Here is a 27,761-nt window from a genome sequence, read left to right on the forward strand (position 1 = left end):
AGGATGGAGCTGGCTCATCTGCATCTTCACAAAGCCCCACAAGCGATTCTGATAATGAGCTAGGTTCAGGGAAGCACTTAGGTGGCTACTGAAATATGCGTGGGAATTAATTCCCTGAAGAGAAGGCCACCAGGGCTCTGCTCCTTCCTGGGGAGGGCATGCTATTGCTGTGGGTGCAGTGGACTGGGTGGGGATTGTAGAAGCTTGAGACAAAAGGGATCCGGGGCTTCATCCCCAATGTAGGAAGCTTCTCCACCGCCCCCATGACATGCAGTCCTGGAGCGTTCGCTTTAATATCATTCCTCCTCTTTGAGCCTCAGTTTCTCATCTTTACAAAAGGGGATCGCCTCAGATGATCTTCAGATGCCTTTCAGCCCTGATGGCTTTTATGTGGACATCACTGCTCTGTTAGGTAAGACAGCATGCACTTCAAGAGAGAGCTGTTCCATGTCTTCTGTAGTGCCCTGTGCCCCGCAGAGAAAGTCCAGGCCCTTTCCCCTGGGGTGTGGGCTCCTCTTGGATGCCAGCCCTGCCTTCTCTCTTGCCCATCTTATTTCCTTTATACTTCAGTTAAAACGAACGAACGGATAACCTTCTTACTCTTCCCCAGTGCCCTACGTGTCTTCTCCCTTGGGTTCGTCATCTGCTATCTTGAAATTCTCTTTATCCCTCCAGCCTTCGCCCCCTCTCTACGCCTGAATCTGAGTCTCCCAAACTCTACAGGACTTTGTCCAAATGCTGCTTCCCCTGTGAGCTATTCCCTGATTTCTCCCAAATCAATGACTTCCTTCTCTTTTCTGGGTCTCCCATGCCAAACTTGATGTCATTGTCACGGTTCCTGCTATCAGCTAACATTTACAGAGAGAACTTGTGGTATGTGTGCTTTATTTTATTGAGTCCTTTCACGAGACCATGATATTGATATCACTGCCATTTCCATTTTATAGGAAAAGAGACTGAGATCCAAGGTGGTTAAATACCTTGCCCCCAGAGACTCTGCTGTCTTTTCCAGTAGCTTCTGTAGGCGTCTCATCTCAGTGCTCAGCTGAAGGCTCTCCCTAGTAATCCTAAATGCCGCCAGCTGTATTTCTCAGGCCCTGTAAAGAGAATGTGAAAACTTGTATGAAAAGATGCAGCATCTCTAGGAAGACAACATTGGCAGGAGTGGTGGATGGAGAGTAAACACTATGTCTTGGGACACTGAAAAATTGGAAAAATCACTAAAGAGCAAAAAATTAGGGTCCACTCCACCCTACCCCAAGGCAGTAAATGTTGTACCTAGTAGGCTGAGAGGACCCACTTTGAAGGCTCTGGGTTCAGCCCAGACCTTACACAGCATCCTAGGAAATGTTTAGGTAATGCAATGTATTAAATTGAAGACTTAAAAAAAAAAAAAAAAGCTGAGAGTGGAAAATACCAATCACAGCATAAGTGAAATCCAATTTTTAATTTGGCTCTTGTACTTGGTGGGGAAGATGGGCATGTGTGTGGAGGGAGGGGCGTTGAGCAGAAGAAACCCCTTTTACAACCCTGTGATAGAAGAGATACACGCCTCTTCCCTTCCCACACAGTTGCTTTTAATTCAAGAACCTGTTCAGATGAGAAAAGCTGTCTGTCCGTAATTGTCCCAGTGGCAGCCAGCATTAATGGAGTGTGCAAAACTGGCCCTGTGGGACAAAGTATTTGAAAAATGATTGCTAAGGGTTAAGAACCAGGAGGTTTATTTTTCATTTGTGCAGCAACAAGGTCCACATCCTTCTTTTTATTCTGGGAAATTTTTTTCTTGGCTTTTCAAACCTCCAAGTGAATAGGGGAAAAAAGTGAACTGAAGTGGTTCCAATTTGCAACAAGAGTGCAATTTCAATTGATTTAAAGTGGAGAACAACACAGGAATGATCACAGAAAGAGATTGGAATTAGTCAATAAATAAGGTTCAAGGTCCCAAGCTTGACTTCTCTTTCATTAGTTTTAAGGAATGAGAATAGAAAGATAGGTGGTTCCATCTATTAGATTCCTAATAAAAGCAAGATGTGGTGCATCCCACAGTTTAGGACCTGGACCAAGTCATAGAAGGTACTAAGATCTAATCTGGAATTTCTTCCGCCCAGCAGCATAGTTGACTCACTGAGATAGACTCATTAATTGCAACCTTCCCAGGAGCTCTGGTTGTTCCCAGCTGGATGCTCTCACCACCTGGGAAACCTGAATTCTTGTGTTTCAGGGATCTGGGACTTTCCCAAATGTTGCCCAAGTAGTACATCAAAATAATTTCCCTCTCCATCCTTCATTCTCATCTTTCCCATACTCTATCCCATTCTGCAATCAGCTGTAGAGAACTGCTTTCATTACTTCAGGGTCTAGCATTGGACAACTTGTCATCCAGTGGAACTTGGTCATGGGGGTGGTGCAGAGTTCATGGACGAAGTACTGAGAACTGACCCTGGCAAATAGTACACACTCAATAAGTGTTCATCTTTACTATTGTGGTTGTTACTTTTCTAATTTTACCCATCATGTGATAAATGTTATGCTCTGTGTGTGCGCATCTGTTGTGGGTAGGAGGAGTGGTTAGCATAGCATGCCATGTTGAGGCTGAATAAGGAGATCAAGGAAGGCTTAGGGTTTGAGCTCACAGGGCATGCATTTGGAGCAGAAAGTTTCAGAGTTTATGTTGTAAAGAGCAAGGCATGTCCCTGGAGTAATTGATGAAGGAGCTATAGAAACAAACAAGAGACAAAGCACCCTTGTGAAATTTGGATTTTTGTTCCATAGGTTCTTAAACCTTTCCGTGTCTTAAAAGAAGGCATAGGAATAAGGAACCTGAAGGATCTAGAGACATGGACAAGGAAGCTTTGTCCAGGATTGGTATTTTGAGGGAGTCTCATATATTATGCTTAAAGCCTATTTTAAATTTGTATTCTACTCTGTGATATAATCCAATAAAAAACTAAAAATGATGGAACCCTAGAAAGATACTCCATGTTTACCTGGGGGTCTTTCCTGCCATATATCCCAGGACCGTGTCCACCCAGTAGGAGAAACACCCTTGTAGGTGATGCATGGAAATGTAGGAGAGGGTTTTAAAAGGAAGAGAGGCATGCTCAAGTTCATGTCTCAGAAAGATAGCCTGGTGGGTTAGAGGGAGCAAGTCAGGTGGCTGGCACACTAGTCCAAAAATAGCCCCAGTAGTTCACTGCTTGATCGAAGGAGCTGGCATGGCATGGAGTTCAGAATGGTGCTTCCTACAGCAAGTTCTGAGATTTCAGAAGGCCTCCTCACCATTGAGAAGAGTGTCCATATTTTGTACTTGTTTGCAACTCTCACATTTGCTTCTTTGATTCATTAGTTTAAAGGTTCTTAGTCTTGAATATTCAACATTCCCATGCAATGTAGCTAGTTCAAGCTTGAAATGCATCTCTGTATTAGATAACCCTTAGCATGGCTAGAGAGGGCAGAGTCATTTAGAAGCCATGGGAGGTCTCTTATGCCGTGGTCTTCAGTCCAGACTGGTCATGGCTCATTTGTTCACTGCCTACAGCTACCAGGCTCTGCTTTGGTCAAGTTTGGGCTCTGTGGTGGCTGCCAGGGTGAGTGTCCTTGTACCCGAAGACCAGCCTTCCTTTATGCAATGCTCCTGGCATAGCATGGGTGTCCGGTTCTCATGGAATTTACTACCCTCACTGTCACTGGGGGAAGGGCTCAGGGTAGCCCACCTCCACCTCTTCTTGCCCTCTGAGCCTCTCTCTTTCTCAGACCATTTTCTCTTTAGCTTCCTCTAGATAAACGTCTTTTAATGGCATAAGTGTCTTTGTTACTTCATGTTATTCTCTGAAGTGGGTGCAGAGAGTTCAACAAAAGCTGATCAGTGATGTAGCCAGAGAGACCTGGGAGATACTTAATAGGTTATAAAAGTGATTGTGATGAATTATGATTATACTGAAGGTGGAAGAATTGAGGGGGTCCCTTCCATGTCTGTCCATCAGTCTATCTATCTGTCTATCTATCTATCTACTTACCTGTCTCTCTATGTAGATACACACACACTTAGTTCATATACCTGTATACACAGTTATATGTATGTACTTTTGGGGCCTGTTAACTTGGCCTTTGTTTATGTGGAAGTGAGCACAAGTAGGTACCACCGTGGTCATATGTTACTCCTTTTATTTATCATCTTTACATGTTGCAGAGAGATGTTGCTTTATTTCAATTAAGTGATATGAGGAACCTGGGGAGATTTCTGGGGTGGCTGAAACTTTGGGCAGGCATCAAGCTTTCCAAGCTCGTGGCTGGGAAATTTGGTCTTACTTACCCAGGAATGACCACCCGGGCAACAGACTTCCATAACTAGATGCAAAAAGAGATGGATCAAATAACCCAAATTTTCATATTACCATTTCTTCAGAGTAAAGGATGCTGGGTCCAACTGCCTGGGCTCCCTCCTTCTGGTGGTGTCTGTTCCAGGGACCAGATGCAGTTCAGAAACCTGAATGGTGCACATAGATTCAAGGAAGAAAACTTCAGTGTTGCCAAGAAGCTGTCTGCTAGACAGCAGTGTCTGAAGGATGTGAGGAATTTATCTTTGTATCCACTTCTGCACAGAGCACAATCCTGGCTCAACAGAGCCAATCATGATGGGCATTACTGAATACCAGACGATGTTCTGAACACTTTACATGTATGGGCTCATCTAATCCTCACAACCACCCAGGAGGTAGAAGCATCTACTTTCCCATTTAATGCATAAGGAAATTGAAGCTGTGGTTGGCATAATAATAGCCTCCCAAAGATATCTGTGACCTAACCCTCGAAACCTGTGAATACATTACCCTATATGACAAAAGGGATTTTGCAGAGGTGATTAAGGTTAAGGATCTTGAGGCGGGGAGATAGTCCTGGATTATGCAGGTGGGTATAATCTACTCATATGAGTCCTTAACATTGGAAAACTTTGATTTGTAGCAACAGAGAACCAGACAGAAGGCAGCATGAGAAAGACTGCCCTTGTTGCTGACTTTGAAGATGGAGGGAGGGGTCATGATCTAAGGAATGTGGCAGCCTAGAGAAGGCAAGGAAATAGATTCTCCCCTAGAACCTCCAGAAGGAGCACAGACTTGCTGCATGTGGATTTCAGCCCAAGGAGACCATATCCGACTTCTAACCTACAGAACTAGAAGAAAACAAATTTGTGTTGTTTTAAGCTATGAAATTCATGGAAATTTGTTACTGTAGTGATAAAGGCTAATACAGATTTTAAGAAAGGTTAAGTAACACACGCAATAAATATTAGAGCCAGAGTTGAAAACCAGGGCAGCCGGGATGGCTCAGTGGTTTAGCGCCACCTGCAGTCCAGGGCGTGATCCTGGAGACCCGGGATCGAGTCCCGCGTCGGGCTCCCTGAATGGAGCCTGCTTCTCCCTCTGCCTGTGTCTCTGCCTCTCTCTCTCTCTCTCTCTCTCTCTCTGTGTGTATTTCATGAATAAGTAAATAAAATCTTAAAAAAAAAACAAGCAGTCTGGCTTCAAAACTTTTTCTCTTAACTACTCTGTAACATGTACAATTTTACTGACATCATCCACTGAATGCATAAATGAGTAAGAAAAAGAAGAAAAAAGGAAAGAATATTAGGGGAAGAAAAGAAGGCAGAAAGAAAGACTTTTGCGTGAGTTTGATACAGCCTTGTGTTCTATACATTTCTATTATAAGGATATTTCTACTTTTTAACCATAATGATAGAGCTAGCTCATTCTGTCCTCCAGTGTTCCCTCCCATAGTGCTGGAAGCATCTAACAGTGCACTTTCTAGAATCCATGCCAACAACACTTTTGTCTGGGCATCTCTCTAAACAGGGCATGGTAGAAATTTCAAAACGCCAGGGGTATACAAGCACATTGCTTTGCATTCAGATTGGTAGGCTTTAGTTGAGATTTAGGAAAATGTCCTTATCTCGTTGTGTCTGTAGACACACCATCTCACTCTCCTGATGAAGATTTCAACAACCTGTTTGGACCACACCTAGAGTTACCACATTTAGCAAATAGAAACCAGAATACTCAGGTAAAACTGAATCTCAGATAAATGGCAAGTAATTTTTATTTTTACCATACTTGTGCCTCGATCATTGCATGGGATAAATATATACTAAAAATTATTTGTTGGGTGGCCTGAGTGGCTCAGTCAGTTAAGCAAGTGATTCTTTGACTTCGGCTCGGGTCATGATCTCAGGGTCGTGGGATTGAGCCCTGTGTTGGGCTGGGTGCTGTGTGTGGAGCCTGCTCTACGATTCTCTCCATCTCCCTCTGCCCTTGCCCTGCTGCTCTTTTGCTCTCTCATAAATAAATAAATAAATAAATAAATAAATAAATATTTAAGGATTATTATTTGTTTATATAAAATTCAAATTTAACTAGGTATCCTGTATTGTGTCTGGTAACTCTACCCATAGCGCACAAGTAGGGAAGCTATTCTAGGTCAGGAGACCTTTTATAAACCCCTCAAATCATGCTGAGGAGAGCTGTCCATTCTGGGCCAGAATGGAGACAGGAATTTCCTGCTCTTCATGGACTTTCTGAGCAGGTGCCCCAGTCCCAGGCAGGGGTGAGAGCAACTAAGGGAAGATGAGGTGGGTGGGAAGAAGATGGGCTGGGATGGATATGGAATCCTCTGGCCAGCCTTCATGACCGAGAAGATGCTGTCCAGACACATTCAGCCTTCCAGATGATTCCTCCAGTGGCTCTAGAAATGGGGTGGTCATGTTAGCCAGGGGAATGAGTCACCTTTGGGAGACTTTGGGGCCTTTGGCTTTCATAGTTGCTTGCCTATGGGGTAGATACTCAGGTCTAGGAAAACTGAGCTTGGGGTGCGTGTCAGCTGTACTATTATCCCAACCTCATAATACCCCCTACCACCTGTCTGCTCAGAATCACCTCAACCAGCCCAATTCTTAATCTTGTTCCTTACCTTTACTTTTCTGCTAGCCATTGTATTGGTTTTTGTGAATTCGGTCCTCTATCAATCTATTAATTAACGAATAAACAAGAAATAGTTATTGAATGCCTTATTGTGTATAAAACAATATCTTGGCCCAAGAGTAAACACAAATATCTGTCCTCCAGGAGCTTATGGTCAAACTGAAAAAAAAAAAAAAGATTTGATTAGATGTGGGGAAAATGAGCAAATGACAAGATGGTTCTGTCATTTATGAAGCATTCATTAGACATCTATTGCCATGTTGGGTATTGGAGACATGGAAAACAAGGCTGAGAGTTCGGTTTGGCTGAGGAAAGTACAGAAATAATGAGTTGCTGGAATGAACAGGGAAGAGGGCCCTAACGCAGGCTGGAGACTAGGGGGTTTTGTTGAGGTGGTGAAATATGAACCATCTCTAGAAAAGAAGTCAGTTAGAAGAATGAAGGTTATGAGGCTGGTCGAAGGTATAGTGGAAAGGATGTTTCAGGCAGAAGGAAGCACATGTGTTGTGACAACCACAAGTGCTTGAAGGTGGCTAGAATGGAGATGGAACTAGAGGTGGCTGAGGAAAACCTGACTGTAGATTCAGAGATGAGGTCATTGCTAAGAGGTATAGTCAGAAAGGAGTATGACCTGGGCTGGAAGGGTTTGTCATAATGGGATTTCGTGCCCCTTGAGCTGTGGGAGCTGGCAAGTGTTAGTAGACAGACCCACTGGGCTGGTCACTGGTGGGTGAGTGGGTAGGGTAGGTGGGGCTGTTTTGGATCATGGAAGGATCCAGTAGCTACTGATAGATGACCAGTTGACTTCAGGAATATTCTGCAGGAGGTAGATATCTTCAGAGCTAAGCAGAGCCTGGTGACATGATTGGGACAGGGTAGGGGTGGGTGAGAGATTACATTTGTTGAGCCACTCACTATCTTGGGAATACCACACAAGTTTTCTCATTGTCATAATAACCTGGCAAGTTACATATTGCCTCTATGGTCCATGTGAGGACATTCAGCTTCAAAAATGTTCAATAACTTCCCCAAGGCCACTTGGGGAAAGCTGGATTTGTACTGAGGTCTATCTGAATTCAAAGCCACAGAGATGCCTTCCCTCCCAACATCCCTTTGAGATCTTGAATATTGAATCCTGCCTCCTCCATTCATTGTGTGATTAGATGGAGAAAAATTTATTCACCAGAATTCCTCCTGGGGAGTGACCACTGAACCTGTCTGGAAAATATACTTGGATAAGCTGTTTTGGTACAGAGGGTGAACAAGGATTCTGAGAGCATGCTCAAGAAACAAAAGTGGTCTCCTAGCTGCTCTACCTGAGTCAAAAGTGTTAGGGGCTTTGCATTTGAACCTTGGTTTTCTTTGAAGGCTAATTGGTTTATCCTCTGGCCTCAGTTATCTCCTATAGCCTCAAGTAGAAATGCCAGCTTTGAAGAATCTAAATCCTGACCCTAAGCACTTGGACAGTGCAAGCCTATCACTCATTCATTCAACACGGGCATGCCACTCATGCTCAGCTAACCACTTATTCTGTAGCCAAAGGATAAGAGTTATGGTTTTTGCTCCCTGTGTCTTTACAATGTAATATTATTGCCTTCAGAATTTGAATTGAACACCCCTGTCCCCATGTAATTTTGAGTACATCTCTCCCATAGATGTAAATATATTTATGACATAATATATTAAATACATGATATGCATAGACTGAATGTTTGTGTGCTCCCAAAATTAATATATTGAAGTCCTAATCCTTAATGTGATGATATTAGAAGGTGGAACCTTTGAGAGGTGATGAGGTCATAAGGGTGGAACCCCCATGATGGAATTAGTGCTCTTATAAAAAGAGACACAAGCAGATGGTCTCTCTCAGCTAAATGAAGGGCGTGGCATGAAGGTGGCTGTCTGCTAGTTAGCAAGCAGATCTCATCGGGCACCAAATCTGCTAGCACCTTGATCCAGGACTTCCCAGCCCCCAGAACTGTGAGAAGGACATGTTTGCTGTTTAAGGTGCCTAGTCTATGGTATTGTCAAAACAGCCCAGGCTAAGACAACCATTATTCCAATAGTTTGAGAAAATAATAAAACATGTACAAAAGGAAGTTTGAAATAATGAAAAATAGATAAAATAAACACTATTCATTTAACATGTTTATTAACAAAGCATCATGAGAGATTCTGGATTATATCAGATAGTAATTTTGGCAATTACAACCTTTTTGCCTGACTTTTCTTTACAGTCCTAATTACATCAAAGTTGTTTTTAGCCTAGAAATCAGGCTGATGTTGGGCTAGCCCCAGGAGGACCATAGCACCCACACTGTTGGCATCATTTCAGCTCATGGTTTCTTCATAGGAATCTTTTGAAGCCACTTGTCTGTTTTGTAAGAGTTGGTTTAGTTAAAATGGGATAATATATTATAAAAGTTCTCTTAGTTGGGCACACACACAATCCATCACAGCATGTCTGCCAGTGAGAGAAGCAGGGCTCAGCACTGCTAACTCTACTGCTTGGACTTTCCCCCATCCTCCCTGGGGCCTCGTGGACTACAGGTGCAGGTGTGTCACCTAACACTGGACTGACTTAGAGCACTAGTGTCAATGTGTATAGAAAATATAAGTAAAGCTCAGCTCACACTTTTATCATCTCAACACTCACTGGACCACCTTGTGTATTCTACTTTAAAACTACCTGTCTGCAAGGTGAGGCATATCAATGTGAGCCAAAGAATCACACAGATGAATTTTTAAGTATCAACCATGATGCATGCAATGAAGAAAATTCCAGGCAGCTGAGACAGGGGCCTTGATTTTACCTAGGTGACCAGGCACCCCTCCCTGCAGAATACCAATTGAGCTGAGCTCCAAAGACAAAACATAGTTTCCCAGATGAAGCATTGGAGAAGAGATGTCCAGATTAAAAAAACAACATTTGCAAAGGCCCTGAGGTCAGAGGAAGCAGAATCCATGAAGGGAACTGCACAAAGGCTGGTATGGAGGTACACAGAAGTCCAGAGGAACAGTGGTATAAGATAGACCTTGACATTTCTTAGACTCTTAGGATGCATTTCAAATAAGGTGCTGAGAAAATATCCAGGTATGAAAAGAGTCTGAGAGGTCAGAACCAGCGATGGTTAGAACAGATTGCTCAGTGGGTCCCTGGGTGAGGAGAGGTTTGGAGTGGTAGGTAGTAGGGGCTCCATGGACTCTGGGGAGGTCTGTCCTAAGCCCATTGATTTTCAGAGACTATCCCAGAAACCAAAAGAGATTAATAATGACAGAGGGTAGTGAAGTGTGCAGGGAAGGACTAGGGATCCATTGACAACAATCACAGCTGCCGATAAAAACTCCAATACACTGTCTACTGGCAAGTCTTTCCCTCATTTTAAAATTACAGTCTGTGTCCCTACGCCCCCACTGCAGTGTTAAATTATACACTAGTTCCTCTGCCACGTGGTACAGCTCAACCCAGCTCTGTCCAGAAGCTCCAGGCAGGGAGACTTTCAAATGAAATATAAATTGTCTTATAACCTGCATTTAATTAATGCCACTTTACACTTAAGATCTAAAAAGAAAACTCTATAAACACACTTCTGCATGCAAGCACATCCTGCAAAGGCTGGAGGAAGGGAAAGGGAACAAAACTGAGCATTGATCTCAGTTACATTCAATGAGCAAAACATGCTTCTTTACTTTGGGTAAACATCATCGGATCCATTGGAAGCCATTCACAAAGCTCATACTGAGAAACTAATATTTACCCTGAGACATTTGTGTTTTGGGGAGACAGTATTGTGTAGGCAAAGGGGAAGGGCTTTGGAATCACACCCAGGTTTGAGCTTGAGATCCTTCAGTTACCTGTCATGTGAGCCTGGAAAGTTTGCTTAATCCCTCAAAGCCTCAATGTTGTCATTTGCCAAACACGGACAATACATTCACCTCACAGGGTTATTATGAAGATTAAATGAGATAGTGAATGGACAGGACCCATCCCTCTGATACATACCAAGTTCCCCAGCAGTGCATGGGGGTCCCCAGACCTGTTGCATGACATCATCTAGGAAGAATTAGCAAAGAGGCTACAATTGGCAAGTCTTCACCCATTTCCATTTCACTGCTCGCCCAGGACAAGTATAAACTCTTTTGAAAAACTTTGACCTTTTCAAGCACCCAACTCTGTTATTTTTATGACTCACTTGCTGGTATATGACCTTGGTCAAGTCACTTAAATGCTTCTTATTATACCTTGTGTATTCTTGGAAGGAACCTTAAATTCTAGGAAGAAAAGGGAAAGGAAGGTAGGAAGAAAGGAGGGTAGGAGTATGAGAAGGAGGGAAGGAAGGAGAGAAGGAAAGATGGGAAAACCAATAGCAGTAAAGTAAGAAGCATTTGAATAGAGCTTCCTCTTTGTCAGGCCCTGTTGTGAAGTCTGAAAACATCTATTCATTCAACCATCCCAGGGATCCTCTGAGGCAGGAACTATAGTCCTCTCCATTTCACAGACGAGGAAACCAAGGCTCTGCTATCTCCTTCTGTGTGGCTTCAGGCAAGTTGCTTGGCTTGTCTGACCCTCCATTTCTTCATCTTTAAGATAGGAAGAGTAATAGCATTCACCTTACTAAGTCTTTGCCAAGTGTTCTGGTGAGAATTAAGTAATATAACACACACAAAAGATCTTATTATCATGCATAGTAGGGAGTGTTCTTTCCCAAGGAAGAAATGAGCAAAGATGGCCTCATTTGTCTCTTCCAATAGCCTTGGAGGGACAAGGAATGCAGGGGTGAATAGAGGGGAGAGTGTCCAAGATTGGAAGAGTGTGCTGCAAGTCCTGAGATGTTTGGGAGGGAAGAGGGCAGTGAAATCTCATCCTTGTAGAGTTCTGGGGTCCCAGGGCAGAAACAGGTGCCAGACTAGGTCCTGCAATGGATTTATTTCTGCCCAGCACTCGACTTTCCACCAGATTTCCCACAAATGTGATGGGACAGAAAAGAGAGACCTGACTTCCAACTCAGAACAATTCCAGGACTTGTTTCCACAGTAAAAGCCAATGAATTAGCACAACTAGCCTGCAAACAGGTTTGACTTCCCAGTCCTCTAAAGTATTTCCCCAAATAAATTTCTGCTTCTGCAAGGTTGGTGGGCATAAAGCAAAGCTCAGATAACATTTTTAGATGTTCTCTAAAGACCCCGTCACTAGATTTGAGGTCCTAGAGGAAGGACACTAAGCTATGAAGCATATAGGGAAACTGAGGCCCAGAGTTATTTGTTATCTTGCCTGAGGCCATACCACTCGACTTATAGGGGAAGGTGGATCCATTTGGTTACAAAGCTTCAGGCCTTCTGTTCATATTTATTCTACAAAAGTGGTAGCCCTTGGAGATGGGCAATCGGGCAGCCCTGAGTGAGGCAATCTGGCTTGGATCCAGGTAACTTCTCGTCCCAGGCTCCTTCCATCATGCTACAGGAACATCTCACAGAGAATCTGCCTTTTGAAGAAGTTAATGCTCAGAAGTATAGGAACTACTTTCTGAGGTTCAGGTTCTTACAATCAGGGCAGTAGCTTGCTAGACATGAGCTCAAGTTCACACAGGGTGCTTGCTCTTGGAAGCTGGTGCTAAATGAGACTTAGTGCCAGCTGAGTGGCAGGGTAAAGGAAAGGAAGTTGTGGTAGCAACAGAGAACAACATGGGCCCCAACGGATGGGAGTTTAGCTTGGATCCACTCCTGGAGTTAAGTCAGACAGGGTCACAGTGTAGCTTACAGAGGGTTCAGCTGGAAAATCTCAAGGAGGCCAGGTAGTAAAAAGGCAGCCTGGTGAGGTGTTTAGACCAGAGGCTGAGATCTGTTCTGTTTCTTAAATTCCGAGTATGACACAAAATAGATGAAAATAGGGGAAGGGAAGGAAAAATAAAATAAGAAGAAAACAGAGAAAGAGGCAAACCATAAGAGACTCTAAACTCTAGGGAACAAACCGAGGGTTGCTGGAGGTGAGGGGGTTGGGGAATGGGGTCATTGGGTGATGGGCATTAAGGAGGGCACTTGATGGAATGAGCACTGAGTATTATATACAACTGATGAATTACTAAATTCTACCCCTGAAACTAATAATACACTGTATGTCTCACTTAAATTGAAGTTAAATAAAAAATTAAAAAAAAAAAAAAAGAGGCTGAGATCAAGGTTAAGAAGCCAGAGGTGTGGTTTAAAGTGGAGCAGGTTTGTGCATTAAGGGTAGGTTTGTGGGTTTGAAAGAGTCCTGCAGCTCTCAGCCTGTGGTGCAGTGAGAGGGTGATGTTCAAGAGTACTAAGCAGGAGCTGGAGAAGAGGGGCTTGGTGGTGGGAGGTCGTGAGTGTCTAAGAGAGCGACCTTATTGCAATGAAATGCTCCAGGGAACCACAGAACATAAAGATGGGATGCAAGCATGGCCAACCACTCTCTCTGGTGTCCACACTAGGTCCCTCTGCCTTTGCGCCTGCTCTCGTTCCAGAGCACAAGTGCTTTAAGTGAAGTAGCAAAGAAAGGGAGGATCAGTATCGGACTGGCCCCTGTAAGCCACACTCACACCTCACAAAGGAAGACTGCAGGAACTTGCCCCATTGGCCAAAGGAGATTTAGCTTCCCAGCCTTTTTCTGCTCATCTGGACCTTTGGCAAGTGTGGGACTCTTTGTCTCTCTTTGTTTTAAAAAACAGACCCTATTGTCTTGCCCCCCACTGTGCGTGAGGCTCACACCACTTCCAAAGAACAGCAAATTGGACTGAGCCCAGATGGAAGCCCAGGCTTTGAACAGTGTTTATGACTGGGACTAGTGGGGTCAGGTCAGGGCTGTGCAGGCTTCAGCCAGGGCCTCCCTAACATACTGGTTGTCAGGCTTTTACTTCTCTGGCGTGGGGGTAGGTCTCCCAAGAGGCATGAGCTAATTATATCCCCAAGGAGTTGTTAGAAGACAGCCAAACACCATGCTTCCCCAGGGCTCTGATTAGTTCTGGTGCACCTCCCCACATTCTCATCATGCCCTTTATTAGGTCGCTGTTGGATTCCAACTAAGTTTAATTCAGCATTGGCTTCTCTAAACATCCCAGAGATGACGATTATGCAGCCGACGTTTTCTAGAAACTGCCGAAGGTATCTGAGGCCACCAACTTAAGAGCTCTTGAAAGCCATGTTGCTTGTTTAATGTGAGCTTTCTGGGGAGCTGGCCCAGAACCCTCTGCCAAAATCTTTGCAGACTGCTCCCTTCTTCCACTCCCCAAGCACCTCATTTAGTTAAGTGGTTTTGCCTTCTGTAGGTTGTTTTGTAATTGGGGTGATTATTCATTCCCGTCACAAGACAGAAGTGGGAGGAAGAGGCTGGCTCGGGACCCCAAATACTCTGCCCTGCATCCTGCTATATTTCATCTCTCCTCTTGCTCTGAGCACTTGGCTTCTCCTGAGCTTTGAGGGGCCGGCACATGGTCAGTCAGTCCCAGCTGCCTCATGGCCACTGTTCAGAAGTAACAGCTCCTTTGCCATAATGAGGTCAGGCTAGGGGAGAAAGGCAATGGGGATTTTGCTAGCCAGCCAGCCAGGGAGACATAGTGACCCACAGCTTAGCTAGTCTATGCACTGTACCTGCCAAGCAAAGAAGCCCTGGATGGGTGGATGTCCTGGATGAGGTGTTCTGTTCAGTTTCCTCTACAGGTCAGCAGGGGTTACCTGTAAGTGTGGTTAAGGAGGTGGTCAAGGATATGCCATGTCAGGGTGTTATCAGTAGTGCTAGAGAAACACATGGCCATGTTGGGAGGCCCATTCACTCTCTTGTCACACAGCATGCTGAGGATTACACATGTTACTGGAGGAACATCCCCTAAAAAGAATCCATGGTTTCCTCTCTATAAACAACACCACTCTGACACTGACCTTGTGGGGTTTTTCCCCACACCAACAAATTCTCTGATACAACTGGGTATCTTACCTGGAGTTGGTATCAGATTCCACAAGTTAAGAGCCCAGTCCCCCATGACTGCTCCTGCTTCAGGTGACAATTACGGGTCAGGCCTCCCATAATTCTGACCCATCATCTATTAATAGGGGGTTTCCACAACCCCATCCTCATATTCAGTGATTTGCTAGAATGGCTCACAGAACTCAGGAAAGTACTTTACTTACTATTATCTATCTATTGTAAAAGGATACAACTCAAGAATAGCCAGATGAAAGAGAAGTACAGGCCAAGGTATGGGGAAGGATGTGGTGTTTCTATGCCCTCTCCAGGGGCACCACTCTCCCAGCATCCCAACATATTCACAAACCTGGAAGATCTCCAAATTATGCACTTCAGGGTTTTTTATGGAGGTTTCATTACATAGATGTGATTGATCATTAACCGAGTCTCCAATATCTCTGCTTTGCCTGAAGGATAGGGACTGAAAGTTCCAAGCTTCTAATCATGGTGTGATCTTTCTAGTGACCAAGTCCCCTCCTGAAGCCATCCAGGAGCTCACCTAGAATCCCCTCATTGGAATAACAGACACACATCCTAGGAAATTCCAAGGAATTGAGGAGATTTGTGTCAGGAATTGAGGTCAGAGACCAAATATTAGAACAAAAGATGTTCCAAGCATCTTTATAAGAACAGGAAACTACAAAGGTTTTGGAGCTCTGGCTAGGATCTGAGGATGAAGACCAAAATATATATTTCTTATTATATCATAATATCATGTCCCCTGTCTCAAATGTTCATCCAAGAATCCCCTCTTAGCCAGTCTGCCCATCCTCGCTATTCTCATTGTTCTGGCTCAGACATCTTGCTCTCAATATCTGCTTCAGTTTCCCAGACCTTGTTTGGATGAACCATAAAGACTCCCTTCTCTGGCTTTCTCATACCTGAACAACGCTTCTCTTCCAGCAACACCCTCACACAACTTCTCCCTCTGCATACACTCTTAATTTTAGCCACAGTCAGAGTTGCTGGTAAGAGGATTCATCCATGGGCTTTAGTCCTGTGGGAAACAAGTTTGTTAGGGAGACAAGTCATTAAACAGTTAAAACTCAGCATGATAAGATCCTTGATAGGGGAGCACTGGTGATACGGAAGCACAGAGGGAGAACACAAAACCCAGAGTGGGAGGTTCAAAGAAGACTTCCTGGCGGAAGAGATTTCTCAAGTGAGACCTGAAGGAGTGGGGAGAAAATTGCAGGCAGCCAGAGCAGTATATGTAAAGATTCAGACCAGAGAAAACCAGGCAAGTTTGGAGACAGATGAGAAGTAGAAGGGTACATATCAGCCTTGCCTGGGAGGCTCCATGAGCCCAGGATTTGAGTTCTGTTCCAGAAACAGGTATAGATTGGTCCTAAGCCACTCACAATCTTGGGGGCAGGGACATACCTAGAGATAATAGAACATCAAGAATCTGATGATTTAATATGAGAATTGAACCTATGGTCTTATTTGTATTAACACAACCTTCATATCACTTATAAGAAATCTGGTGTCAATTTGATTCTTCTTTTTTCTTTTTTTAGAGATTATTCTTAGATATAATAAGAATCTATTCTTATAAGAATAGATTAAGAATATAAGAATAAGAATAATCTATTCTTAGATAATAGATATTCTTAACTATTATCTCACTGTTGAGTATTTAAGTCATTTTTGGGTTATAATTCCATAATATTATGATTAGCACTTCTGAACATAAAGTCTTTCTTCTTCTATCCCCTTCCCTATGATTTTCAGTTCCCAGGAAAGAATCCAATGACTGGAATTGCTAGGGCAAATATTACAAACATCCCAAGGGCCCTTTCTATTTCCACTATGCCATGCTGCTTCTAAAAACAAACAACAAGGGGGATCCCTGGGTGGCTCAGCGGTTTGGCGCCTGCCTTTGGCCCAGGGCATGATCTTGGGGTCCCGGGATCGAGTCCCACGTCGGGCTCTCCGTGTGGAGCCTGCTTCTCCCTCTGTCTCTGCCCCCCCCCTTTCTCTCTGTGTGTGTGTCTATCATGGATAAATAAATAAAAATCTTAAAAAAACAAACAACAAAAGATAGAAATTATAGCACTCTCTCCCCCGTCAAAAAAAAGTACTAACTCAGTTTGAACCAGGAATCAGAACCACTTAATTTAATTTCTGCTCTAACTTGAGAAATTAAAAAAAGAAAATTATCTCTCTTCATTATAGGCATACAGAACATAGTGATATTTTTTTCTATATGAGGACTGAATAGACCATTCAACACCCAATTCATTGCATGATGATTAATTATTGCCGAATTTTATTGGACAGGAAAAATAGAATCAATCAGAGCAGTAATCATACTCAAAATAGAGGTATAATCTTGCAGAATCACACTTAGATTTGAATGAGATAGATCCAATAAGAGAAGTAGTGGGTATGTCTTCCTGGAAAAGTCATGGAACTCAGCAAAAGCTGAATACTGATTCAGGAGTGCTCAAGAGTCATTGACTCAAGGTAGACAAACAGGAATGGGAAGCCCAAGAGCGAATTAGAAATTGAGATGTCAGTTCATGGAGCTGGGGTGGGTAGCAGCATGGGTTATTTGCATGGAAGCTAGAAGAATCGAGTGGGCTGACCCATTCTCCAACATTTAGGAAGGCAGATGCACCCAAAGCAGAGCAATAATCCAGACAGATTTCTGGTACAGGATTGGGAAACTGGAGGAAAAATTATAAGGGAGATAGGAAGCAAGGACCACACGCCAGGTATCATGCCAAATGCTTTACATATACCTAACTCTCACAGTAATGCTCTAAGACAAAGTTATTCCAACTTTACAAGTGGGGGCAAATGAGGTTCGTAGAGCAGAAAGCCTTTTTCCTTAGGTGCCAGGTCTATCTGGTGTTTTGCCCAATACTGTGCTAGAAGTGGAATCAATATGGAGCTAGGAAACTAATGGAAAGGGCCAGAAACTGCCCCATGTCCAAGATTCATGGTGTGCAGCTGACCCAGTGGAATAATAGAGTGGAGAGGAGCCAGTCAAGATGCTGCCCAAGGGACTTTTCTAAGAGTTAAACGGTCTTCTTTTTGACCAAGAAAAACTCACCCTGTAGATGGCTTAGCATCCTAGAAACCTTTCAGTTGCCTGTTTTACCACATTTTTCTAAAGTCTGCTTCATTTGATGTAGATTATCTTCAGTTACCTTGGGAGCAATTTTAGTCTGAGAGCTCTGGACCTCAAACCAAAGACAGGTGATTATACCAACCATCTTGGCTTTAGGATTCCCAATAATATAAAGACATTATAAACCATGGCTTCTACAAATAATTTCTTCCCCTACCTTCCAGGTCTGATATCACATTGCTGGACTATGGCGACTACTATAGAGAGAGAATGTCAGTCCTCGTAACTTTATTTCTTCCAGGTCAGGAGCAGGTTATTGCTTGAGGCTCAGAGCCAAGAACCCAAGGACAGAGCTACAAAGCCATCCTGGGCATCCATTTACCAGCCCAGACATGCTTCGGGGAGAAATGGCTGCTCAAATTTTTCACTGAAGAGGAAATAAAATTGGTTTCACATCAGTTTATGTAAATACTTAGTCTCCTCTCGACCTTCATATCTTCAACCAGAAGCCATAACAAGCTGTCTCGTGCTCCTGATGAGCTTTTGGGCATGTGGGGAAGAGTAAGAGATGGCATGAATCAAATCCCTGCTAAGTCCCTTGTCCTTCCCAGACAGTGTCTTATCCCACCCTTATAATATCTGTAAGACAAACATTTGCAGATCCATTTTGTATGTGAAAAATGAGGCTCAGAGAGTCTTAAATAGAGTAGAAAGAACAGAGAGTATATGGATTTTGTGGACCTGAAATCCAATTCCAGCTCTTTCAGTCTCTAAGCTTCAATATTCTCATCTGCTAAAAGGAGCTTAATGCTTGTTCTTCTGAATTGTTTCAAGGAACAAATGAAATTATGCACACAGATTGTCCTGTACCATGCCTGCATGTATCAAGAACTCCACAGTCCACAGTTGTTACTCTCGTTAATAATAATAATGTTTATAGGTAGTTAGTGTTAGAGGTGGGTGCTGACTTTGGTGCTGGACTGTTCCAGAGCCCACGTTTTTTTTCTATGCCACATGTTCTGAAATTAAACATATTGCTTCTATTTAGAAGACTGGGAAGGTGGCCAAAGCAATCCATGGCCTCCTTAAACTTCTGGGAAACTTGAATTCTAGAAACTAATAAAAGAGTAATACCAAATACCTGAAACAGGGAGATTGTTGCAGGCCTGGAGCCAGGCAAGCAAACTGTAATTGACCTAGCTTCTGTTCGGCGAAACTGGGATCAAAGTACTCATTCCAGAAGACTGTACCAGCTGAACATTTTTTTTTTATAATTACATGCAGAAAGGGTTCCCTTTACCCCAGGAAACAAAGTGTGCTGAACTTCTAATATTTTAGGTGTATTATACATTATTCTATGTAACCATCTCAAAGAACCCATAAGTCAAACGATGGTAGGTTCTGTAGAAGGGAAGAAGGGAGATGGAAAGAGGTGCCGGGGTGGGTGATGCTATTTTAAATATTATGGTTGGGAAGCCTCACTGATTGGAGGAGAGCTCTAAAGGCAGCCCCATTGTTAATGAAGATAGACCAGAGAAGAAGGCCAACAAACTCTCTTCTGTCACCTGAACTTCTGGCTTCCTCTACCCTGGGAATGATAGCAGTGGTCCCATCCGTTAGAATAAAGTGTAAGGTCTGAGCCCTGCATGGCTTTATCTTCACAGCACCCTTAATAGTTTAGGCAGAGATATCCTTCCCTTTTCGGGAGATGCAGTCAAACCAAAAAGAAGCAAAGCCTGCCAAGCTCATATGGCCAGGAAGCGGAAGAATGGGAATTGGACTTCCAGTCAATTGATACCAATTTCTATTCCCTCTCAACTGTATCAACCTGGGCCTGCCAGATGTGTACCAATCCCTGGTTTTTGGTCCTTCCAGTCTCTGGTGACATATAGCAGCATTCCAATTAGTCCCTGGCATTGCTGTTGATAAGCACTGGGGAGTTTGGGGAGCAGACATGCTCAGGCATGTTTCATGAATGTGTATTCCTCTTGTTGCCAATGTGGCAGCTTCCCTGAGATGGGAGAAGGTTCCCTCATCTGTATCACAACTCTGGTCAGCAATGACCCTGGAGGGGTGACTGGCCCTGCCTTTCTTAGGATATGTCAGCAGGAAGGCAAATATTGGAAGAAGGGGATCTAAAATTGTGGTTAAAACTTGAACTCTGGAGCTAGAGATTCCAACCACATCTCCACCACTAAGGTGTGACTTTATGCCAGATGCTTGGCCTCCCCGCCCATCAGTCTCCTCATCTATAAACTGGAAGTAATGATAGGACCTACCACATAGGGTCGTTATGAGGATACATGAGATCATGTACATGAAGTGCTGGGAAACATCTGGCACATCACTACTGCTCTACGCATGTGGGCTATTGCTAATGTCTCCTGCACAAGAGTTTGAGGAATGTCAGAGGACATTCAAGTGTCCTGTCATTCAGCCAGAATCCCCAGACAGAGTCTAGCACCCAAGTCGCCTGTTATAGACTAAGCTCCTGCCCACCTGAGGCATTTTCAGAAAGGCTGAGAATAACTCCCGCTCCACCACACATCCCTGAGTCCTGATTCTTTTGTCCCAGGGCTGAAATATCAGCCCCAATATCCTAGTTTCCAATTCTTTCTGGGATGCTATTAAGACCTAAGGAAATAATAATCCTGGCAGCCTCCCCATTTCACAGATGGACAAGCAGATGAGACCCTCTGTTACAGCAGTGCTCTACTACACACACACACACACACACACACACACACACACACACACACACACACACATTCTGGGATGCTTGCCATGCCACACCCGGATGATGTATCAGCCTCAGAGTGCAAACCTTTCCAGAGCAGTTTGTCTAGGAGTTGGGAAACTATATTCTCCATTTTGATCCCTGTTGTCACATCCTTTTCATTTCTTTGTTGTGTGACTGGTATGAAAAAGCTATCTGCCACTAGGAACTGTGTCAAGTTAGCTGGTCCATGCAGGGACATGGCTACAGTGAGAGCGTGTATCTTGTTCCCCCTCCCACCCTCTACAGAGGACCAAGGGGCTCCCTGAAGACAAACCTCTGCCTTACTCAATCTTGCCATATGGTCTAGAAGAGTGAGCATGGACTCCGGAGGAGGCATATTCAAACCCTACCTCTCTGGGTATGTGATCTGAGGTGAGTGATGTAAGCTAAGGCGTCAAAGAGAAAATGTCATTCCAGCACACTCCTGGGGAGTCCTGATTGGTTGAACTTGAAGTTGATCACGCCAGCAGGACTGCTTATGGATGCATAATCCAAAAGAGTGGTAACAGTTCTAACAAAATTGTAAGTGTTTGAATTTTATTTTGTTCCCAGTACTTGTAAAAAAAAAAAAAAAAACTTTTCTTTTTTTGTGCTCAGTGCTTTTTAAAAACTTTTCTTATTTTGAAATAATTATAGCTTCACAAGAAGTTGCAAAATTAATACCAAGAGGAACCATATACCTATCACTCACCCAGCTTCCCCCAGCATTTTACATAACACACGGCATTATCAAAACCAGGAAATTGACATTGGTACAATATATTTAACTAGACCAATACATTTAACAAGATAATAGGCTTTATTCAGACTTCACCAATTTTGCATGCAGTGGTATGTGGGGGTGTGTGTATGTGTATGTTCCATGAAACTTTATCACATCCATAGTTTTGACTTTTTAAATTAAACTTTTAATTTCAATATACATTCAGATATACATGCAGTCATAGGAAATAATACAGAAAGATCCCATGTACCCTTGCCCCCTTTTGCCCAATGGGAACATCTTGCAAAACTAGAATACTGTATCACAACCAAGATACTGATATCGATACAGTCAAGATACAGCATTTCCATCCCCACAAAAATCCTCAGGTTGCCCTTTTATGGCCACACCCACTTCTGTTCCATCCTCAACTCCTCCTAAACCCTTGGGAGCCAATGATCTGTTCTCCATTTCTGTAATTGTTATTTCAAGAATGTTGTATAAATGGAATCATACAGCATGAACATTTTGGGACTGGCTTTTTCTACTCAACATAATTCCCTGGCAATTCATCCAGGCTGTCTGTATACCAACAGTTTGTTCTTCATTATTGCCAAGTAGTATTCCATGATATGTAGGGACCATAGTTTGTTTAGCCATTTGCCAATTCAAAGACATATCCAAAAACTTTTTTAGCAAACAAAAAATAGTTTTTGCTTTTATGAGTAAAGCTTCTACAAACATTTGTGTACATGCTTTTGTGTCAACATAAATCTTCATTTCTCTGGGATAAACGCCCAGAAGTACAATTGTGGGGTCATATGGTAATTGAATGTTTAGTTTTTTTAAAGAAATTGCCCATTTTTCAGAGTGACTGTACCATTTCACATTCCCACCAGCAATGTGTGAATGATTCAGTTTCCCCCCTCCTCACTAGCATTTGGTATTTTCACTCTTTTTATTATTTATTATTTATTATTTATTATTTTATTATTTATTATTCATTCTAATAGGTATTTAGTGATATCTTACTGTGGTTTTAATTTGTATTTTTCTAATGGCTAATGATGTTAACCATCTTTTCATGTGATTATTCACAATTTGTATATCTTCTTCAGTGATATCTCTTTATGTATTTTGTCTGTTTTCTAACTGGATCGTTTTTTACTATTAAGTTTTGAAAGTTTTTTACATAGTCCAAAAACTAGTCCTTTGTCCTATATGTAATTTAAAAATATTTTTCCCAATGTGTAGTTGTATTTTCACTCCTAGCAGAGCCTTTCAAAGAACAAAAGTTATCCATTTTGATGAAGTCCAATTGATGAATTTTTCTTTCTATGGGTCATGCTTTTAAAGTCAAGACTAAGAACTCTTTGTCTAACATTGAATTTCAAATAATTTCTCCTATTTTTTCCTAAAATTTTCATGCTTTTGCCTTTTTTTAGATTTAAACCTGTGATCTATTTTCAGTTCATTTTTATGTCAGGTGTGAGGTTTAGGCCAAAGTTCACTTTTTGCTTATGGATATCAACTTGCTCCAGCACCATTTGTTGAACAGTCTATGTCTCCTCCATGGAATTGTTTCTAACTCTGTCAAAAATCCGTTGGGCTTGTTTATTTAGGTCTATTTCTTGGTTCTCTACTCCATTCTACAGATCTTTGTATCTATCCCTTCATCAATACCACACAGTCTTTTTTTTTTTTAATATTTTTTTTATTTCTTTATTTACGAGAGACCCAGGTAGAGAGGCAGAGACACAGGCAGAGGGAGAAGCAGGCTCCATGCAGGGAGCTCGATGTGGGACTCGATCCCAGAACTCCAGGATCTCACCCTGGGTTGAAGGCAGACGCTCAACCGCTGAGCCACCCAGGCGTCCCAATACCACACAGTCTTGACTGATGTACATACTATATAATAAGTCTTGAAATTGAGTAGACATATCCCTACCTTTGTACTCTTTCTCAAAACTGTTTCAGCTATTCCAATTTCTTTGTCTTTCCATATACATTTTAGGGTAATCTCATCTATACCTACAGAAAAAAACATCTTGTTGGGATTTTGATAGGAATTACATTAAGCTGTGTATCAGTTTGAAGAGAATTGATATGTTGAATCTTTCAATCCGTGAACATGCTATACCTCTCCATTTATTTAGATCTTTGATTGTTTTTATCAGCATGTGTAATTTTTAACATATGTATTTTAACATAAATACATATAAAATATGTAACGTACATATTTTTATTGTAAGTGCTTTATTTTTTGAGTAACTGTAAAAAGTATTTTATTTTTAGTTTTATCGTCCAAGGGTTTATTGCTAGTATATGGAAATACAGTTGATTTTCGTATATTGATCCTGCATCCTGCAGTATTGCCGAATCTATTAGTTCTAGGAGGTTTTCTTACGGATTCCTTGGGACTTTACACATAAATAATCATGTCATTTGCAAAAAAGAATCCTTTTGTTTCCTTCTTTCTGATTGATATGCCTTTTATTTACATTCCTTGCCTTGTTGCTCTGGCCAGAACTTCATGAAATAAGAGTAGTGAGAGTGAACATTTTTCCCTCATTCCAGATGTTAGGGGGAAAACTGTCAGTCTTTTTTCATTAAGTATAATATTAGCTGTAGATTTTTTTTTGTATATGCTCTTTATCAAGTTGAAGAAGCTTCCTCTATTTCTTTTTTTTCTGAGAGTTCTTATTATGAATGGGTTCTTAGAATATTAACAATGAAGTTTCATGATGTCTAAAGATGAAATATTTTAAAACATGCCTTCCCCTAAAAGTGCACATATGTATTGAATAGTCTACACAGGCAACAGTTGTATAAATTAATCAAGAACATGCTCAAGTGCAAGGATCGAAAGTTCTTCATTCCAATAGGTCTGACTGAGCCCCTATGCAACAGCCTCAGAGGCACATTTGCCACTGTATTCTATGTAAATAGGATCTCTGGAGTTGTGCAGGGCAGATTGCCCTACATAGGAGGATGTTCACTTTGGTTCACTAGACAACCCTAGCTGATAAAGTCTCTCATTCACATAAGGGTTTTGCAGATTTAAGGCCCTAGGCAGTCACCTGATTTGCCTTTCACTTATTTATTCAATATATAGTTACTGAGTACCTCCAATATAGCAGGTACTGTTGAAGGTAATGGGGATACTACAGTGAATAACAAAGTCCTCATGTTTTAATAACCCAGGCAGAGGATGATGGTGGTTCTGGCCAGAACGATGCAGTGGAGTAAACCCAAATTGTTGGATCTTATCATAATGTTGCCTTTGCTCAGAGACTGAGTGAGCTGCCAAGTGTCACACAGCTAGCTGGCAGATCTGGGAAACAAGCCACGGCTGGTCTGGTTTGAAGTCAGGTCCCTCAGAATTGCATGTGGCTGCCACTAGATGGAGCTTCCCTCTCCAGGCTCCTCTGGACTTTCATCCTGATAACACTGCATTCACTTCACCTTCACTCATAGGCAAAAAAGAAGGGGAGGCAGTTAGGAAGTACAACATCTTGTGATTCACAGTGGTAAGTGTTCACATACGCAAAGCCCAGAGATGAAACTTTGATGGCACTACTGGCTAACTGGCCAGTGTGTTGGGGGAGAGAGTGTGTGTTGGGGGAGAGAGGGTACCTTCTTCCCTAGTGCCTGGAACTCAGAACCCTCCTCCTAGTGAGTCAGGAGGTGGCCAGCGGGGGTCAAGGCAGGAAGGAATCTAGGGCAGCAAACCTTGGCCATCTACCGGGCACCTTGACAAAAGCAAAGCATCACTCAGCCCTTCAGCTTAGCAGGCAGCCATGCACATGGCTCTAATTGGGCATTTTCAGGCCATTAAATAAATCGACCAATGACAATTATCTTTGGTTTTAACTTCCCTCCTCCTTTGTCTGTCATTCTCCAGGCTCTAGAGTACGAAAAGAATACATGTGAGCCTAAACACACACATGCATATGTGGCCCATCTTGAGTGTGTAGCGCACTCACATACATACAAACACATGATGGAGCAGAGCCTATCATTGCGAGTGGCCCAGGGCTCCAACCCCTGCTCCTCCACCCCTTCATCTTCAGGTCCCAGGCCTTCTTTCTACTGCAAAGAAAAGAAGCTGGAACCATGTCTGATGCCTTGGGGCCCTCGGGCTGACTCTGGGGGTGGAGTGGAGGCATTATACTGTACCTGAGAAGGGCTCCAGTGTCCCTTTTAATGACCATGTACTGTATACAAGAGGAAGCTCAACAAACCATTTTATTCCCATTGGAATGAACATGTAGGAAGTGACCAATCAGAAGCAGTGAGCTTGGCCCTTGACATACACAGTATCTTTTAATAGCCCCAACATCACTATAAAGCAGAAACTCCTCTCTCCAAATTGCAGATTAAGAAACAGAGGTAACAAGGGCTTGTGGCCACATGAGGCAGGTACTTTTCATGATACTCTTCTACTTTATCTTCCTGTTCAAGGCAGCCTTCCACCGGGCCAAAGCACTGGCTCAGAGGCTATGGGCTCAGTCCTCTGGGCCATTTCCAAGAAGGGTCCCTGGTGGGAATGCTGCCCCTCACCTGCCTCTGTCGGCTTCTCTACTAACCATCAGCCCTCCCAGCACATCTCCTGTTGGCTTTCTTTCACTTTCCTTCCTACCTTGCTCTGTCAGTGTGCTGCTTTCTTGTTCATTGCTGATATAAGCACTTTCAGAGTAGGAAACAAGTAGCCTCTTTGTCTGAGCCCCTGCCCCCCTGCCCCATGGCTGGTCCACACTAAGAAGTTTCTATCCCAGGAACTGTCTCCTCACCAATAGTTCCATCTCAGCTTGCTGAGGAATCTGATTTTCAGTAGACCTGTATTTGTGGAAGAGACATGGTTTTATTATTTCTGTTTCTAATACCTGGAATTTGAGAAAACCGGGGTCTAGACAAAGTCTGCCCCATGCAAAATATGGAAGGTCTTCTTTTCCCTCCAATGGTGTCTCTGCTCCTGTTGATTCAGGAACACCAAGGCCCATTTCTCCCACCCTCTCACGTCATCCAGGTGCAAGAGGAAGCTAGTGGTGATGTATTCTCATGTCTTTCTCCTCCCCCCGCTCCTTTGCACATTCCAAGTGTACCTTTGCTGCCATGCTAGCACCTGGGGATCTGACTAACGGGTAGCATGTTTCTTCTTTATCCTGCATAAGGTCATTGCTCAGTACAATGCAATCTTTTCCTTATCCAAGTCTTTCACCCATAATCTGTAATAAACACACTTCTTATCTTCTCTCTGTTCCTGATCTGTGTCAGGCTTCAGAGAATTCTGCACCATGGCTGCTAAAATTTCTCATACAGCTTGGGATCGTTGTTCGTGGTAGAACAACTGAGTTGGAAGATAGAATTCCTTTAAAATCTGGGGTCCAAGTCTCCAGGGAGTCTGAAGACAAAGCACTCAGGGGCCACTAATCTGATATAGTGCAAATAGAGTGGGCTTCGGTATCAGGCATGCATGAGTTCACATTCCATGTCTACCATGTACTAGCTGTTCACCATTGATGAGTTTGCAAAGCCTTCTCAAGCTTCAGTTTTCTTGTCTTTATTTTTTTTATTTTTTTAAATTTATTTATTTATGATAGTCATCAGAGAGAGAGAGAGAGAGAGAGAGAGAGAGAGGCAGAGACACAGGCAGAGGGAGAAGCAGGCTCCATGCACCGGGAGCCCGACGTGGGATTCGATCCCGGGTCTCCAGGATCGCGCCTTGGGCCAAAGGCAGGCACTAAACCGCTGCGTCACCCAGGGATCCCAGTTTTCTTGTCTTTAAAGTGGGAATAATAATATTCTCACAGGTGTGTTGTAAGAATTATAATTACATAATGGGAAGTGCTGCCATACACCAGACACACAACAACACTACTCAATCTATTGAGTAGGGCAGAAAGGCTGCCCTATTTCTGCAAGGACTAAGTTGCACCTTAACAATCAGGGATTGGAATAAACTGGCCCCAAAGCCCTGTGGAGGGCACTGTGGGTTAATTGTATCAGAACTCTCCAAGAACTAGCCTGCTGCATATTTAGTTCAAATGCTAGGCATCAGATACCTGGGTAAGGAGTAAACATCCTATTTAAGCATCAGGACATCCCAACTCTTGGCTCAGTGTCTCTATTCACAAGAAAGAGAGGGTTCAGGGCTTCAGAATTGCTGGTCAAGAAAATTAGAAGTCAAGATTTTTTTTTTTTTTTTTAGAAGTCAAGATTTTCTGCTTTACAACTTGGCTGGGCCC

At 42.9% G+C, this 27,761-nt stretch overlaps 1 protein-coding gene and 1 long non-coding RNA gene across 3 annotated transcripts in view; one reads left to right on the plus strand and one right to left on the minus strand.

The window, feature by feature from the left end:
- ASIC2 (acid sensing ion channel subunit 2) overlaps positions 1 to 27,761 on the plus strand; it is a 1,001,679-nt gene that overhangs the window by 392,653 nt on the left and 581,265 nt on the right. The gene's annotated exons all lie outside the window — the stretch shown is intronic.
- Positions 886 to 27,709, minus strand: LOC111097430. The gene is made up of 6 exons (XR_005364678.1): positions 27,649 to 27,709; positions 15,834 to 15,949; positions 14,580 to 14,663; positions 6,961 to 7,016; positions 4,395 to 4,486; positions 886 to 1,097 (listed from the first exon to the last, which is right to left on the minus strand). It is a non-coding gene; the product is annotated as an uncharacterized LOC111097430 (long non-coding RNA).

The sequence above is a fragment of the Canis lupus genome, chromosome 9 (assembly GCF_011100685.1).
Source record: "Canis lupus familiaris isolate Mischka breed German Shepherd chromosome 9, alternate assembly UU_Cfam_GSD_1.0, whole genome shotgun sequence".
Taxonomy (NCBI): domain Eukaryota; kingdom Metazoa; phylum Chordata; class Mammalia; order Carnivora; family Canidae; genus Canis; species Canis lupus.